Consider the following 6,000-nt stretch of genomic DNA (forward strand, 5'->3'; position numbering starts at 1 on the left):
CATTCGTTGTTTATGTGCCATATTTGTGAACTGGGCCTGGCATGGCCAGGTGGGTTAAGGCGTTCGACTCATAATCTGAGGGTCGCAGGTTTGAATCCCCGTCACACCAAACATATTCGCTCTTTCAGCCGTGGGGGCGTTATAATGTGACGGAGAATCCCACTATTCATTGGTAAAAGAGTACCCCAAGAGTTGGCGGTGGGTGGTGATGACTAGCTACCTTCCCTCTAATCTTGCACTGCTAAATTGGGACGGTTAGCGCAGATAGCCCTCGAGTAGCTTTGCGCGAAATTAAAACAAAACAAAACAAAAACAAATTTGTGAACTGGAAGGCTCAAGTTTGTCGCCAGAATTCAGTTGAACTGGTTGGGCATTTTCAGCTTCGGGTAAATTATAAAAATAACTCAGCGGTAAGTCTGAAGGATTATAATGCTAAAATATGAGTTTCGATACCCATGGTAGATAGAGCACAGATGGTCATTGTATAAATTTGTGTTTAACAGCAAAAACTACAGAAACAAACACCTAAAAATGGTAATCAACCCATAAAGACTGCCTTCCATATTGGTAAGAAAAAGACATATTGTAAATAGATATACGTGAATCTCAGGTGTCTCTGCTTATTAGTTTCATTCAAAATGAAAATTTAAAATCCATTTTGCTGCACCTAATGGTTTAATTTTTAATCGCATATTAATCACCTTACTGGTCAGCTTTCCTTACCTCAATGGGTACTGATCTATACAATAGGTCTAAATGTAACTTTTGTTACTCTTTTCTGATTTGCTTTACTTGATACCTGCAGTTATTAATTAACTCACCTTATATGGAATATTATTGCAGATAGTATTAATTTTTGTAAAATCATCAATATTGCTATAAAATCTTTCTGAGTTCACCTTATTATTTGTAAAAAATAAAGATAATAACTTGAAATAATATTGAGAAAATGACTTTTTTTTATTTTTGCTGCGACTGAGCGGCTCATAGAACTGCTCTGAGATGCTGTTTGTTTTTTTCTAAGTACAAAGTTTTAGCTCATATATCCATCATCTCTTGACCGATTTGAGATATAATTACAGTTTCGAACACATGATTCATGTATTTGACAATGTTCAATGTTTCATTAATTGATTTACTCTCTTTTTCTTAAAATGATTTCAGTATTTGTGTTTTTCGTATAGCAAAGCCACAAAGGACTATCTGCTCAGCCCACCGAGGGGAATCGAACCCCTTATTTTAGCGTTGTAAATCCGGAGACATACCGCTGTACTAGCGGGGGGGCATGATTTCAGTTTGAAGGTGCACTAATAACGGTCCAGATGAGTATTAAAATCGAATCGGATATACGCGCGCTCCATGTATGGTATTGTTGGTTTGCTTGTTTTTGTTTTTGGAATTTCGCACAAAGCTACTCGAGGGCTATCTGCGCTAGCCGTCCCTAATTTAGCAGTATAAGACTAGAGGGAAAGCAGCTAGTTATCACCACCCACCGCAACTCTTGGGCTACTCTTTTACCAACGAATAGTGGGATTGACCGTGACATTATAACGCCCTCGGATTACGAGTCGAACGCCATAATACGCTTGGCGCACAAAGATATAGCTAATAAAAAATGAAACAGAGGTCTTATGATCGATTTACTTTAATCCTGCCTAAACGAATTACAAGTGTTGCGGCTATTGAGGATTATCTCTTGTTAATTTCTGTATAAACTATCAAAGTAAAAGAAGCGAAAGATAAGAAAATACAATTATTTATGAATATGCCTGTATTTCATGTATTTGAATAGTACTTACTGTGTAAGTTACACTAAATGACATTTGTTTAGTAACGTTAAGCTTATTATTGTACAAGATAATTTTTTATACTATTTACATTTTGTATCTTTAATAACTCCGATCTATGACTCTTGAAAAATACGAACTTAAGAACATTGCGCTATACACTAGAGATATTTAAGCGCAATTGGTAGCAACATAGTAGGAAACCCTTTGGATATAACATTTTTTTTGAACAGGTTCATTGACTTATGTGGATTTAAGTTATCCCGTAATCCATGTCACTGGCTTGAGTCTCTGAGACGTTTTCTTTGTATTCCGTCTTAAGTAAGCCACACATTATAAAGGAGTTTAAGGGTGTGGATGAAATTTCTCAGAACAGAGTGTTGTTCCGAAGCATATGTCACGTAATAGTGCAGAAGGAAGAATACATTAATTGTGTTGGTCATGGTCTATTAAGTAGCGCGTGCAGTGGTATAATGTTGCAAGTTCGCTTACAGTACGATTGCGTTATTAAGCATACAAAATACAGTATGTAGAAAAATCGCCCTGTATTTGATTTAATTACATAACACACTGTGTAGTCTCAAACGTTAGCAGACCAAGATAAATTTGAACTGAGTTAGAGCATAGAGCAGAGGAGAGTAACGTATTTTTCATAGTGCCCACAACTGTGGCTAATGAAAACAACGTTGGCCACACTATTAAAAAAAAAACATTGAAAGCTGTTAGTTTAACACAATAATTGCATTTGAACTAATCTTCAATGTGAAAATTGAGGGGGTTTTCATCAACAAGTTTCGTGAAATTTAGCTTAATATTTATGGTCAATGAGCATCTAAGCTCTGCCTCTAAATTTATGTCAGTAAGCAGAGATCTGTATCTAGACTTGAGAAAATATAGCGTAAAAAAATGTTGGCTCACACACCTATGTGGATCCAAGCATGGAAAATAATTTTGAAATTGCTATCTTTAAATTTGGAAGACTCATTTATCAGAATAGTGAGCCACATCTCTCTGATAGAACATTTTTGTTTACCCTTTATATGTTCTACACTTTGCAGGGTAAGCATCTCGTCTTCAAATCCACACTTATTCAAAGACAAAACAGATGTAACTTCCTTACTGAAACTTTCTAAATCAAATTGAAATGGATCATGCAAAAATTCAAATATCAATTACAAGTATTTAAATTCGGAGAAACGTGATTCAAATTTGTGAGACAGACTTTTGATCCAGTTTACATAGAGATCATCTTTAGCATCAGAAAATTCATAGTTTTCATTATTTTATAGAAAACTATTCAACTTTGCAAAATGTGTCAAATCGTTCTTTTATAACTGTTCCGCAAGGGGGTTTAGCTTTAATTGAAATTCATGAATAGACTGCCATTGCTCTCTCATTATTTTACCTCTTCTCTGAAGCTTCGTATTCAAATTATTCAAGTGAGCCATCATGTCGCACATAAAGTGCAATTCACATGGCCATGACAATGTTTCAGTTTTAGGGAAATTTTCAATATTACTTTTTTCAACAAGATACTCTTTTATTTGAAGAATAACTATGCATTGTCACTAACATCTGTTGACTCATCTAGTGCTAAAGAAAAATACAAACAGTCTTTTAGTTGTTGAAGCAACTGATTTTCTATATCTTTCACCAACTCTAGCATTCTGCAGACAATTGTTCTGCAATTTAATTGCAAATTATTTACCTTTTGAAGTGTGTTTCTTATAGTAAAGCCACATCGGGCTATCTGCTCAGCCCACCGAGGGGAATCGAACCATGATTTTAGCGTTGTAAATCCGGTGACATACCGCTGTACTAGTGGGGGGCACCTTTTGAAGAATATTATCTTTTATTTTTTAATCATACTTCTCCAACAGAGTTTCAATGACCACAATCAATATTTCTTTTACTAGTTCAGTATTAAAAAATGATTTCTTTTTTGAGCTGGAATCCAAGCTACTTTATAGCTAGCTAACGAAACTGGTTCTATCGATGATAAAATTATTTTTAGGCCTCCCTCTTGTTCATAAAGTTGTGCTTTCAGACGGCTAATTTTATTCATACGTTTTTGTTGTCAACTGGAAATTTTACATCAAATTCGTTGTGAAAATTGTTAAAGTGCTGCTTAAGATTGTATACTTTAATATTCCTAAAACCTTTGTTACACAAAAGACACACTGGTTTATTATTGGCTTCAATAACTACAAATTTCAATTCCCAACTTTCATTGAATTCTCGTTTCACATTCTTCCATTCACGCGCTATTTTCTTTTCGGGAGTAATGCCAGAATCAGTTAAATTGTCTTTATTTTCTGAGTGTTCATCAACATCTGGATTCCTTTGTTTTCAAATTATCCACTTATCCGTATTAAGGAATTAAAAACAAAATATATTTGAACCCTTGAAAGTTGCACAATAAAAATGTGTTTGCAAGTGCATGCAAAACAACGCACACTTTATAATTAACATCTAAACCAGACTGATGTTACAAAATCGGAAAAATCTGTGGCAGTGATGAAGCGCATGACAATAAAGATGACGTGAGGCAGTGCAGTTGCTGATAACCAAATTTGCGATGAAAAATAAATGATGGAAAAAGTTGATTTCTAAACTCGAGCTGGCCACAGTTGTGCTATCCACTGGCCACATGTAACCATTGGCCATGGAGTTGCCCACCCCTGGTATAGAGGAACAGCAAGGTGTATTTTTCATGAAAAAAAAACGATATTTATTTTAAACAAAATTGTCAACAAACAAACATCTTGCTATCAGGTGGATCAGCAAGTAAGGTTAGGAACTTATAATGCTAAAATCTGGGGTTCGATTATCTGCGGTGGACGTAGTAGATATCCTAACGTAACTTTTCTCTAAAACGAAGGAACAAGCACGACTTTCAAAATTTAACTAAAGATAACAGAAAGCTGAAACGAATAAGAATATTCAATTAGATTTCGTTTCTGTACTTTTAACTATTTTCATTTAACCGAAATACTTGAAAATGCGTTGTTTGTTACTGTAAAAGATATAAGAGGTTTCTCATCTATTTATAGGATCTCCTACATACTACACAACTAGTTAGCTTAACAAGAAAAGAGTTTAAAACCGAAAGCTTTCCAGTTCATTCTCTTCAGTTGATAAGATGTCGTTTTGAATTAAACACAAAGCTACACAATGGGCTATCTGTGGTCTGCCCACACGGGTATCGAAACCCGCTTTTTAGCGTTGTAAGTACACAGACATACCGCTAAGCCGCTGTGGGGCCAGCTGATAAGCACTAAATAGGTGTTTCACAATCTACATAATGAACAATGAGCAATAAACGCAATTAACCTAAGAGCTCAGAGCCAATCCAAGTGATTTAAAGTATCCTTTAAAAATAAAACTGCTTTTAAATTTAATACAAAAAGAAAACAACAATAATCACAAATATTTATTGAACTATAAGATTTAGCCAAATTTAACCTTCGAGCAGTTCTTGCTTTAAAGACCTTTTTCTTTTACCGTAATACATTACGAGCAATACCCAATATGATACATAAAAATATTTGAATTACCTTCCTAGTCAAAATGTTTAAGGTAAGCATATTCTAAGTTACCTTTTCTTCATATAAAACATTTCTAGCCTCTTACATCACGAAAGATTGGAAGAGTTTTGAAAGTAGCTTAAATTTATTTTCTTTTTAACTACTTAACAAAAATAAATATTTGTCATTCTACACGATCGCTTAAAGAGTATGTTTTGTTATTTTATTCTTTCGATTGTGTTTGCTAAGGCCTACTGATGATAGCACTAAATTACTGCATTCTTAGACAGTGTTCAATAACATTAATGTAAACAATAACCAAGGATATCAACGTAGTACTAAACACTTCAAAACAAATCGATCCATTTTAATTAAGCAGAACGCCGTCACAAAATCCATTAATATTATTACTGTTGCCGAGGTTTTCAATCACTGCTCCAAAGCACATATATGTAACAACTCTGCAGTTTTTCTTCTTGCGTTTTGCAATTACAAATGTAGGGTATTAGCGTTGAAATTCAACATAGCCGTACCGAAACATGATTCACATCTAATTATATTAGACGAAAGAAATTTATCACGCATTTCACTGCAGATAGACAAAACTAAATTGGTCATAAAATATAACACGTACTTTTTAAATGTCTTATTATTAGTTCAACCCTACAGTGTTTATTTGTAACGCA

Source organism: Tachypleus tridentatus, chromosome 6, assembly GCF_004210375.1.
Source record: "Tachypleus tridentatus isolate NWPU-2018 chromosome 6, ASM421037v1, whole genome shotgun sequence".
NCBI classification, from domain to species: domain Eukaryota; kingdom Metazoa; phylum Arthropoda; class Merostomata; order Xiphosura; family Limulidae; genus Tachypleus; species Tachypleus tridentatus.